This window comes from Cryptomeria japonica, chromosome 7 (assembly GCF_030272615.1).
Source record: "Cryptomeria japonica chromosome 7, Sugi_1.0, whole genome shotgun sequence".
NCBI lineage: Eukaryota > Viridiplantae > Streptophyta > Pinopsida > Cupressales > Cupressaceae > Cryptomeria > Cryptomeria japonica.
This window is the reverse complement of record NC_081411.1, coordinates 859,141,267-859,154,389: the sequence shown is the minus strand read 5'-3', so window position 1 is coordinate 859,154,389 and position 13,123 is coordinate 859,141,267. Positions and strand designations below refer to the sequence as shown.

At 31.4% G+C, this 13,123-nt stretch overlaps 1 long non-coding RNA gene across 1 annotated transcript; it reads right to left on the bottom strand.

Annotated features, from left to right (window-relative positions):
• Nucleotides 1-6,959: 6,959 nt before the first annotated feature.
• LOC131047056 (uncharacterized) lies at nucleotides 6,960-10,172 on the bottom strand. The gene is made up of 3 exons (XR_009106087.2): nucleotides 10,056-10,172; nucleotides 8,719-8,898; nucleotides 6,960-7,145 (listed from the first exon to the last, which is right to left on the bottom strand). It is a non-coding gene; the product is annotated as an uncharacterized LOC131047056 (long non-coding RNA).
• Between the last annotated feature and the right edge of the window lie 2,951 nt (nucleotides 10,173-13,123).

The following is a 13,123-nucleotide window of genomic DNA, read 5'->3' as shown; positions in this document are numbered from 1 at the left end:
ACACAATGGAGATAAATTCATGTTAAATATGCTAGTGATGTGGAAGAAGTCGTAGAGGTTGCATAAGTGGAAGGTCTAGATGAACAAGAGGATAAACTTCCATGTATACTATCAAAATTGGATAGTAAGCAAAAAATGAATCCACCAAATTATAGTAGGAGTTTGAATCTAGAGGAACTCATTGATTAGGTTGAAGATATGGATTAATTATTTTGATTAAAATTTTATTGAAGACAAGAAGAAGGTGAAATTTGTTTTTACAAGTTTGAAAGGAAATGCTTCCTATAGTGGGATCAACTACAAATTAAATGGAAAAGTAAAGGCAAGGAGAAGATCAAATCATGAAGCAAGATGATAACCAAGTTGAACGTTAAATATTTATAGTGGACTATCACATCAACTTATTCAAGAGATTACAAAATTTAAAAATCAAGGATTTGAGTGTCATGGAGTACATAGAAAGCTTCTACTCACCCAACATCCAAGTTGGACATTGAATATGATGAGGAGAAGGTGGCAAGGAATTCAAATGGCTTACAAGATCCAATTCAAGACAAATTAATGTGGTTCAAACTAAGAAAGTAGAGAAGATTACCAATATGCTCTCAAAGTAGAAGAAAAATTAACAAGGAAACAACAAGGTAACTTCAGAGGTAAAGGAAAAATAAATGGTGGAAGAGGGCAACTAACAAGTGAAGGGGAAACAAGTGGGTTTCAAAATAATTATAGTCCAAGTATAATGAGAAGAGGAAATTTACCAAGGGAAAGAGGTGAATCTTCAAGAGAAAGTGGAGATTATGGATGAGGAAAAAGTTTTTGGGGGATATGCTTCAATTATGGAGAGGTTGGTCATAAGGCCTTTAAGTCCCCTCAAATACAACAAGAAGGTGAAAAGGAAAATGTTGGGAGTTTAAATATAGAGGATGAAGAAGAAAAATAATATTTATACTTGTAACATGGAGAAAATATCATGTTAAAAAGAGTTCTTTTAAAAATAGAGGATCAACAATAGCCCACACAAAGGAGAATTTTGTTCAGAACTATTTGCATATCAAAGGGAAAGTATTGAACAGCAATTATGGAAAGTGGTAGCACATATAATTTAGTGTCACAAGAAATGGTTATGAAGCTAAAATTGGAGAAAACAAAACATTCAAATGCATACGAGGTTACTTGGTTGCAAAAAGGACAGCCACTTCAAGTGAGTGAGCAATGCTTGGTAATTGTATGGATGAAGATATGTATGATGTAATGCCTATGGATGCTTGCCATATCCTCTAGGGAAAACCATGATAATGACCTGAAAGCTATGCATGATGGTGAAGAAAACACTTATAAAATAACCAAGGATAACAAAAATTATGTTATGAATCCACTCAAGGACAAACAATAGAAGTTGAGAAGCAACACACGAGTATTTATGATTTCAAGTAAAGAATTTGTAAAAGAAAGAAAAAGTGAAGAGGAATATTTTGTATTGAAACAAGACTCAAAAGATGTTAGGAAATTTTTTTTTCCTATTGAAGATATTAATAAATAAAGAAAGAAAAATGAAAGTTGCATTGGTTAGAGAACAAGAGAAGATCCTCATGCAAGAGAAAAGGAAGAAGAGAAGTGAGGAATTGCAACTAAAGCATGTGTTGTTTAGGGCAGAGAGGAGATCAAACATGAAGTCACAACAAGAAATGAAGAGGTATCGAAGTATAAATTTTTCAACTTTCTTGATGATTTAATTAATTTGTAAAACATGAATGGACATGAGAAAATTGAAAGAGATGTTGCAACAAAAGAGGTTATTTCAATGATATTTATTGATTTATCAAGTCTTGTCAATATTTATATGGAATCTATTATTTTTTTCAAATGAAATGGTAAAGAGAAGTGGAGGAAAATAAATGTTGAAGTGCAACACTAAGATGTTACAATTTTAAGAAAAATAAGGTATTGTTAATGTTATTGAGATATGGGAAGAAGAAAGTGAAAGAGGAAATGGTAAGGAAAATGAGATGATTTTTTTTTTCTATGATTTTTATGGTAATGAAGTGTATGGGGCTATTGAGGGGGACGAGATGGGGTGGGAGGATGTATATAGTAGACTGAAATTCATGAGAGGAAGAAAGAGGAAAAGAAGGTCAAGGAAATGGAAGGAAAAGAAGATGGAAGAAGCAACATGGGTTGCAACTCTATAGCTTCTCAAACTAGAGATTCTAATACTAGATGAATGTTCATCAGTTGTGGCTTGTGAAATATTATTTCTCACGCTGGTTTTTTGATGAAAGAGCATTGAGGTGCATAGGTAATCCTGCAAATCCAAAAAAAAATCTCTCTTTAATTTTTCTTTTGTTGTGGTGTAATTTTTGGTCTTGTAGACAAGATAAGTTTCCTTCATTCTTGGATCATCTCCAACTCTATTAAAGTTATTTAAAATTTGATAAGCTGAATGGATATATTAAACTTTAGTTTAAATGTTATATTTTTAAAATTTGTTGTTCACTCTTTTGGGAGTGGAAAAAAATTCAATGCTCAGGTATGTAATGAAATATGTAATTTATTTTGGGAGCCTTCTAAATTCATATTTCAATTCCTATTTTGAGCTTGATATACCTTGGTTCCTAGTGATAAAGAAAGTGGAGAGAAAATGGATTAAAAAAATAGGAGAGTGGTGCAAGAAGGAATCTTAGTAGTTATTGTATGGAGGTTTGACTAGGTAAATTCCTAAGTTTGAAAGGAAAAAGTAGAAACTTTGCTAGTTTTTAGAGAAGGAATATAATAGATAGAATGGAGATGATAAATGTATGTTGAAAGAGGAAAAACAAAGATAAATAATGACCGTAGTGTAAAAAAATGTACCTGGGAAACATAAGGAGGATATCCAAATAAAGTGGAGTGAAATCTCATGTTCTTGTAGTTGGTTTATGTGTGTTTTGTTTAGATTTGTAGAGAATAATCATGTTGGAGAATTTTTCATAACTTTGGAGACATGGATTGCAATTGTTTGTTGTAGCTTGTTCTAGTAGTATCAATTTGTGATTAAATTTTCAATGCGAGTTGTTCTAGCAAGCATGCTTCTAAATTTAAATTATTTTTCATGAATGTTTATTATTTCTTTAAATACGTGCATTAATATTTTAAAAGGTTTAAGATTTTGACTTCTTTGCTGCAACAATTGACAATCCTTATAAATTTAGTCATAATGGGCACTATTGAGGATGCTTAGTAGTTTTTCATAAAGGTAGAAGAGAAGATAAATAGAATATTTGAAATTGATCAGATGAAGAGGTCATGATGAAAAGACTAGTGGAAAATCATATGGAGGATGCAATAAAGACCAAAAGAACAATAAGGAAGCTAGAAAAAATCAAAACCCAAAAAGAGATAATTCCTACTACCCTTGTGAGAAAAATAATGTTTACCAAAGAGGAAGAGGAAGGTCTAGAAAAGGACCTAGAAGAGGAGGATTTCATGGTACCTGTTTCCAATATAGGGAAGAAGGACATTAATCATATTAGTGTCTGCAATATCAAGGAAGGATAGGTAGAAGATATGAAGACAACAAACGTATTGCACATGTAGATACATGTCCATAGTTATGACAAATAGTGCAAATCACATTCAATTTGCTATCCATTTCATAAGGACTAGACCGATTCACATAAGGTCTCTGCCAAGTAGGGTTTCTCCGGTCATAGTATAATCTCTTCCATTCGCCATTTGCCATTAGACCTCTGACCCATGTAAGATCTCTGATTGTTCACTCTAGACCTGCACTCAACAACTCTATGCCCATACTTGTTGCAATTGTAGCAATAACCATTAAAATTACTAGGCTTATATCCATCATATGTATTAGGTCTATTAGCATTAACAACATTGGATCTATTTCTACAAACATTAGCAATATGACCTATCTTATGACAGTTAAAGCATATTGGTTTGTAGGTTCTCTTACAGGTGTTCTTCTTTTTCTTCTTTGGTGCAAATTTGGCTTCATGCAAGGTGTCCTTGGTACCCGATGGTTCTTCTTGTTCAAAGGTTGTGTATCCCAAGCCAAGTGTATCTTCATTATGCCTTTGTGACTGAATCTTCTCATCAAGCATAACAATGCTCTTGTTGTATTTAGCCAATATCTCATTAGCGTCAGCCAACTCCTTAGTAAGATTTTCATTCTTTTTCATAAGACTCTCTTTAAGAGACATAGCCATGTCTAGATCAATTTTCACTTCCTCTTTTTCCTCTTGAAGATGTGCATACAAGTTACTAATCTCCCGGTTCAACTTAATAATCTATGCTCCTTATCTCTTATTGTGGCTTCAACTGTTCTTCTGGCTTCCAACTCTTGACTCATCCTGATAGTAAGGACTTCCAGCTAACTCCTTATATTTGCCTTATCATCATTTATCTTTTCCACCTCATTCACCAAGGCATCAATGTTTGCTTCTTCAGATGAACTATTTTCACTAGTTTCATATAACTGTTCAACTAGCTCTCTTCTTTTAGCCAATGAAGCTTTATACTTGACCCTTAACTCAATTAGGGCTTCTTCAGATTCTGCAAGCCTATTTGAAAGCTCCCTATAACTCATATCCCCCATGATATCCTCAAGGATCTTTACCTCAAGTGATTAAGCTTCTGCACAAAGAGGACCAATGCTCTTATACCAATTATTATTTGTGAGGAATCGGTTATTACTGAGAGGGATGTGAATTATTAATAACAGTAAACTTTAAAACTTTAACAACCACCAAAAACTTCTTTCAAAACAACTCATAAACAATACCGATAATAATTGAAATCATACTGCTGATCAAATTTATCAAACTGTTCTTCTAAGTGTTCATCAACATGCATGTAATAGAAAGATATCAACTCAACACATTGACACCAAGATTTTCACATGGAAACCCAAATGGGAAAAACCACGGTGGGAGTTGGTACCCACAAGAGTTTTGCACTCTTTCGAAATGCACCCTATTAGGAACCTAGCCCAGTTAGGAGCTTACAATTATGCTCGGTTAGGAGTCCCCCGATTAAGGGATTTACCTCAGCCCTATTAGGAGCTTTACTCTGTTACGAGTAACCTTGTGAAAGCATGTAGAACCCAAGATAATGAGTCACCCGATGAAGGGATTTATACAATCAGGCATGGCAAGACCTACCTGGTTAAGGGATTTTGAGTCTGCTGCAACTGTTAGGTAACAACAGATGTATGATCTGAAAATAACACTCTCTGCTTGCTTGTACAAATCCTTTCCTGCTCCAATCTACTTCTCTTTTGCAGACACACACACTGGTTTGATCACACACTCTTCTTTTGATCATCGACACAGTAAATTATCCTAGGCTTACCCTAAATAGACTTTACAACTTAGTTGGTTACAAAACCCTAACCTCATACTAAGATTTACATCATAGATCATCACAGATCTTTACAAATCATTACAGATCATCATATGGATCATTATAACAAATTACAAATTAATTATAGTCATTGAATGATCATCAGACATTGATCTGATACACTTTCAAACCCTTAGCTCATTCTACTAAGCACTTCGCTCATTCCCAAGAAATTCGCTCCTTGTATGCGCCAAGACAACATCTTATCACTTCACGTGGATTCAACCACATCATCACCATCTTATAAACATAATGTAATACGTCGCCGAACTCAAAATCATTACTGGTTATAAGATGTGAATATCGGTTCTTAAACCCTACTAAAACCCCTACAAAAAATACATCAGTCAATCACAAACATGACTTTCGGTAGCCAAAACATGATGCGGTTCCAATCATAACCTCATTACAATGTCACAAACACATATTCCAAACCGCAACAACAAATTCCTCATGAATCTCTAGATCCAATTACTTAAGCATAACATAGTTTCACATTTACTGGTTAATGTCCTATTTGCTAGTTAATTGTCAAATCCATTCCATAGCTTTCTGATCAATCATAGACGATTTAGATAACATGATAGAAAAATGTAACCATAGTTGCCATCAATGACAACACAAACTGATCATCAAGTCATCAAACAACATCTCAACTATATCATCACCAACAGTCATTTTACCAGATCCTCACAAATAACGTCATATGCCTTTCAAACTTACCTTTAACCATACATAGCAAAATATCAATGCACAGGAATATGAGTTTTGAAATGCCACTTCATATCTCCACAATGCTTTGAGAAATTAATGAAGAAGTGATTGTTAGTAGAAACCCTTCTTTGTGCTCATTCCATATAGAAAGATAATCACTTCAATGTTTAAATGTTGTGTTCTTGACATTCTTCCTTTAGCGCCTCTAATTCATTCTTTAGCTCCTCAATTCTTCACATGCAAACCTTCCATTATGCCATTCTCCCTTCCAATGACCCTTAAAATTGTGCCTTTACTTTGCAAATTACAATGCTATGCTAGACAACATCTTTCAACTCCATGGAGAAAGAATTAAAAACCACTCTAATACCTATGTTGAATAATAAGGGCAAAAAGATTTACTTTGCAAATAATAACCCCAAAAAATGATTTTATTATAGTTATTTTGTATTTATTACATTTAATAGATTGGTTTTATAAGCAATTATTTTTTCCTCATAGAAATAACTTTCTATCCAACTAAAAACTAATTAACTAGATTATTAAATATAAACCTTATTTCCTAACAAAACTATGAAATATGATCCCAAATGTTGATGAAGACAAAATTTACATAATCTAATCCAAAAAAATTCAAACTAGAAAGATAATTATTACTTTATCCAAAATTTAAAATATAACATTAAATAAAATGTTTACAACTAATTTCAAATTCCAATCATTTTTAACATAAATAAATGAAAAATATTTAAATATTAAATAGTACCAAATTTTATAAATATATTTTTTAATAAAACCAATTAGTATGGTTTTACAATTAAAACATTTATATTATTGTTGTAATATGACTAGCTTTAATCTTAATTACATTATAATATAGACTTCAAAATTGCCTTCTCTAATCTTAGTCCAAAGGTAGATCAGCAATATTTGGAAAATACATCTCTCTTTGCTTTTTGCTATAAATTTTCAACTTGTTTTTTCTTATATATTATAGTTGTTTAGGCTATAATCCTCTTTCTCCAATATATTTCCTGAAAAACAAAATAAATAAAAAAGTCAATAGAATAAAATTATTAGATGAGCTCGCCATTAGAATGGCGAGGTCAATCATAAAAATTATAAATGATTGTGAAATCAATAAAAATGTAAAATTATTATATCAATGGTTAAACTTAATTGTTTATTTTTTTAATATCATTCTTTTAAGTAAAAAATATAAAGTTATTTATATATTATATGAAATCTTAAAATATTAAATAATTGATATTTTTTATAATTATCTTTTAAAAAATGATGTTGTTTTAACTATAACGAGAGAGAATATATTATTAATAATATAAAATTAATATATAAAATATTATATTTTAAAATAATATTATTATATTTTAAAATAATATATATTTTTTTGATTATTTTAAAATAATATTATTATATATTAAAATAATAATATAAAATGAATATATTTTAATGTGAGTCAAACAAAAATATTTTGTAGTATTAATATTATGAGATAATTTAAGTCCACATGACTTCTAACTTAAATCAGGAAGCAAATGAGTATCTATATTAAAATTCATTTAAAAAAATTGAATCTAATATCTCAAAATATAACACATACTATTTATTTATTTTTCTTTAATATAATCTAAATATTTTATAGTGAAATTTTTTATATGTAAATTTATGACAACTCTATAAAATATGATATTTGATAGAACCATTATTTCGTAGTATATCAAATAGATTTAGTTATACTAACCTTTGTTCTACAATAAAACTAAATTAATTTCAAATAGATTTGTGTTTTTAGGCATTTATTAATCTCATTTTCTTTCTTTTTAGTCATATTTAAATACTTTATTTCAAATAGATTTTATATATATACATATAAACATATATATCATTTCTTATACAATTCTATAGCAAATGTGTATCATTATAACTTAAGTTGTTCTTTTGGGATATGTCTATTTGTCCATTTTTTTCTTGATATTTGTCTATTTGTCTATTTTTCATTCTATTTTCTATTTTTGATATTTTCTCTTGTTATTCTGATAGCAGTCTATATCCTTGGCCAAAAGTAAAATCTCCTAACTAGGTCCAAGGTCTTATTTAGTCCAAAGTGACCTCCTAAACCACCACTATATTAAAGTTGGTACTTCTCTTCCTTTTTTTTTTTTTTTAATTTCTTAGTTTTCACCTCACTTCACTCTTGTCCTCTATTTAGTAAATTTGGTCTATTATTTATGATTTTATTTCTTTTCTATGGCTTCTTACATTTTGATGATAGATTAATATGTTTCAAAAACGCTAATAAAAAAATATATACGCAATCAAATTCAAAAAAATTGAAAAAATAAATATTTAAAATTGAAAACCTTATATTCATAATTTAAAAATTGTTACAGTAACATATAAAATTCTAAACAAATAAAAGCTCATATTAAAATTACAAACAGTTTTTTTTCAAATTATATTGCTCGTCAAACAATATTTCTCTATAAATATTAAAAAATTTATCAAAAAGTCAACACCATTCATATTGCGGAGAGATTTCAGAGATTATAACTACATTTTATATGAAACAAATGAAGTTTAGAGTACCTGCATCTGGTGGAGAGCAAATGGAGGATTGCAGTGAAGCTGCAGGTGCCACATCAGGAGGATCATCGTCATCATCGTCATCGTCATCATCATCCCCATGATTTTTCCAACACTCCTCCACTCCATCATACCACCTCCTTCTCACCAACATTCTCTTCAACTTCACCATCTTTTCCAACACTGAAAACTCAAAATCCAAGAAGAAAACAATATATTATCTTACCGATTCATCAGAACAATATATAATATAAGCAATCGTAATGCAACATAATCTGATGATGATGTAATAGTAGGGAAACCCTAAACTGTTTTGAAAATCAACGACCTACCAAGTCTAGCTCAAAAGATTCTTGCAAATTCATGCATATCAAAGTAAAAAACACAGGCAATTGAAGCCAGATAAATAAAATCTACGCAATAGAACCTTAGAAGATACATGAAGATTCTGCCATATATATTTCAACAACTCTCATGGAAAGCAGAAATTTTAGAATTTAAAGCAATCAAATTTAAACATTTTTGTAATTTAATCATTAAATAAATTTGTTTCCATGAAAAAACAATATAATCTATTAATGTGATTAGGTATGAACAATATGAACAATATTTTCTAAGTTTTGATTTATTCAGCTGACTCATCTGAGAACATGAGTTTTTTTTAAGAAGGTCATCTATTAGGATGATTTCGGAAAAATCACCTAAACAAATCAAAACTTAGTGTGTGCTGTTTAAACCAAATCGCTACTAACAGTATTGTCTTCTAACATTAAACAATAAATTATCAGTCTACCACAATGACATTTTCTTATATAAAATCACAAATATTAGCAAAATAATCAATTGATATTTTTAAATAACTTCTATAACATCATATGAAAAATGCACAACCCAAGCCACCCAAACAACAGTTTACTAAATTTGACCCAAAAAGGTTCTTGCAAACTTCATCTTTTAAAACAAATATCTTCCACATAAAAAAACACACAGTGGTGAATTATTTCGAAATAAAAAAAGCACAACTTGTTTTAGTAGCATACCGTAGCAGTAAAATTATGAGCTAGATCTTCTCTCCTATATGTATCAGAGGAATGGTTTCTATAATATAGTATACTTACTGCTGGATTTAAATACAGAGAAATCATACGAATTCAAACAACCGAACCAGTTCAATCCTAAAAAAAAACTCTGCCAAATTAATACACTATGAAAAAATCTGTTACATTAAAAATTAGATAACCTGCTTGAGAACAGTGTAGCAATGAAAATATACGCTAAAACTGTGACAATCTTCTTTTTATATTAAAAAAAGGAATAATATCAAAATGGTCAGTGGGTACCTTGGCTTCTATAATATAATGGTGGTCGATTTAGGTATAAATACCCCAAATAATCAAACCTCTATCAAATCACAGACTTGATAGCTTTCTATAGTATAACTACAACAGTGAACTTCCATACATATATATACATCCAAAATGGGCAAGGGGTACATTTGAATGGATTTTATAAGCCACTCATTTGAATGATGTTGTAAAGCACACGTTCTGGCACGGCAAACTCGTGGCAGTTGCAGTCATTCGTGTGGCTACACCAGCTGAACACACTCTTTTGTAAAAACTTTATATCTACATTTACTGATCCTAATGCATTCTTTAGCCACTCTGATTGTAACATTCTGTCCACATGTTCTCAAATTTAGCTTTCCTTAACTACACACTAAGCTTTTGGGGTATAAAGATGAAGCCTTTGGGTATGGAGATGAAGATAGATGCAAATGAAGTGCTGGAATAAGACGATCGAGGAATCTAGTTTTGGTGGTTTCTTAATGGAATGCATGAAATAAGCTTAAGAATCTAGTTTTGGTGGTTTCCATTCCATGAAATAAGCTTAAGAATCTAGTTTTGGTGGTTTCTTAATGGAATGTATGAAATAAGCTTTCAAATTAATCCATGCCATCTGGATTAGCCATAATCCAAATGTTTACATATTAATGATTTAGTTATTATTTATATATTATTAATTTAAATCAGGTTGAAATTTAATTACTAATAAAGTTGTGATTGGGCTTGTTTACTATCATATTTATATTTTTAAAAATCTATGTAAAATATGTTGAAAGATATCATTTTCAAGAAAAGTTAACCTTGACTATAATTGAACCTAAAATTTTAAATAGCTAAGAAAAACTAACACAACGCTTTTACAAAATTGAATAAAATATATTGTGGTACATATTCATTTGTAGTAACACTTACAATCACTTTCCTCTATGTGCCAACAAAGAGATATTTAAAGAATATATGGTCTATTTCTTCTTGCCCATGACATTCATCTGTAGTAACACCTACAATCACTTTCCTCTATGTACCAACAAAGAGATATTTAAAGAATACATGGCCCATTTGCTCTTGTCCATAAATATTTGCTAACTGTAACTTTTTTTCTTTGCAATATCTTTGTTTTGTGACAAAAGGACAACCTCTACACATAGTAGGCTTAATAAAATAAATCTACGTACCAAGATAATATATGACCTTTACCAATCTTTACATATTAATTATTTGTTCATTATTTAAACTTTGGTACTTTAAATCAGGTCAAAGTTTAATTAGTAATAAAACTGTAGCTAGTTTCTTAAGAAGCCTAGAGGCATCTATAAAGAGGATTTCAAGAAATTTTTGGTGGGTGGTGAAAAATCTCTCACTTGCAAAATGGGTTTAATAGGGCAGACCTCTCAAGGAAGTGGATGGATGTGGTTGTGACTTGTGACAACAGGTATAAAAGTTTTCATTCTCAATTTATTCCTATGCTCAACCATTTTAGGCATGGAGTTAAGATGAATTTCTCTTTCTAAATTTTCTTTTCTCTTTCTCAGTTGGTTGTGATGACCTAGCCCAAGAATGCATTACCCCTTCATCATGGGTTGATCCTTATATTGTAAAAGTTTCAATTGAGCCTTGCCCCTGCTTGTAGACCCCAATCTAACTCTTGTATAATTGTGGAAATAACTAATTATCTCGAGCCCAATTATCATGATGCCTCCATCTCGGCTTTGGTCACTACCCCCCTAAAGGTCTATCCCCTGTGTCAATCCTCAATGCACGACCAAAATGAAATATCTCAAAACCCCTACTCAACCCCACAATGAGAAGGCGAAGAATTTTATGGCTACTATAGATTACGAAGTCATCTCGGATGACTCTACTTCCCCCTGGCCCACTTCCTCTGAATGAACACCTAAAGATTCCCAACCTAATGTGATTGGGTTTGCCCCTAATCCTTCTCCTTTGACCTAGATCTTGTCTTCCCATTCCCCTGTTTCTTCTCATGGAGAGTTTGGATTGGCAAAGGTTGTTGATAAAGTTAGGAAGTTGTGTATTTCTTACAATATACAAAATGAGATAATTAGATGGTTGTTGGATTAGCCACACACTATGAAAAGGAAAATCAATAGGTTGGAGGTTTTGGCTAAGGTGGTTATGAGGGTTGTGGATGTTGGAAACTTGATTTGTTGTGTTGTGTTGACATAGATGTCAACCTGTTTGGTATTGTCATTGATGTCACTATGTGCTACATATGGATGTTGTAGATGGTTTGGAAATGAATGTTCCAATACTATTGCACATGGTCTAGTAGTGATATTGAATAAGTTTGAGATGTTTTCAAAAGGTTGGTGTAATGGAAGTTTCAATATGTAGGAAACAATATTTATGTAGGAGAGTGTTTTCAATTTCCTAGTGGAAGAATACTTTGCATCCTATGGTATGTGAAGATTATGAAGAGCGGTTTTGGATACAATGCTTATGATATGTTTATGTTGCACTATCAAGTTTACAGGTCCTTCGTTGCTTAGATGGTAGAGTTAGTTGTTGTTGTTGTTTTTGATAGTGGGGTGTTTATCAGAACTAATCCAGAGAATGCTTGGTGGTTATATGATATGTGGTTTTCAATGTTGCAGTTTGGAGGTGGTGCAGTCACCGATTAGGAGGGACCTCAAAGAGATCAATCTGGACTGGTTAGAAAGAGTAAACACAACGAAAATGCAAGGATATGATGATGGAGGCAATGTAGAATTGAATGAATTATATCTTGAAAACTGATTACATTCAACCGGTAACATCCGGGTTATAGAAACTGACTCACTGGCCTGCTAAAACATGCTTAATTACAGAACAAGTCACAATCGGGACCTCAAATATTAGGATCTATCTTCTAGGTTCTATATTTTAACTGATCTACATTATATTGCTCAATTAAAGTGATTTATATGATCCAAGGGAATCCAATAGGCCCAAAAAGGGATCAAATACCGAAGAACAAGGTCTAACATGTAAAAACAACAAGGTCGGCCCTTGCCAAAGAGATTCCTCCAGAAAATCCAAGGGATGAATTGCAGATACAAGGG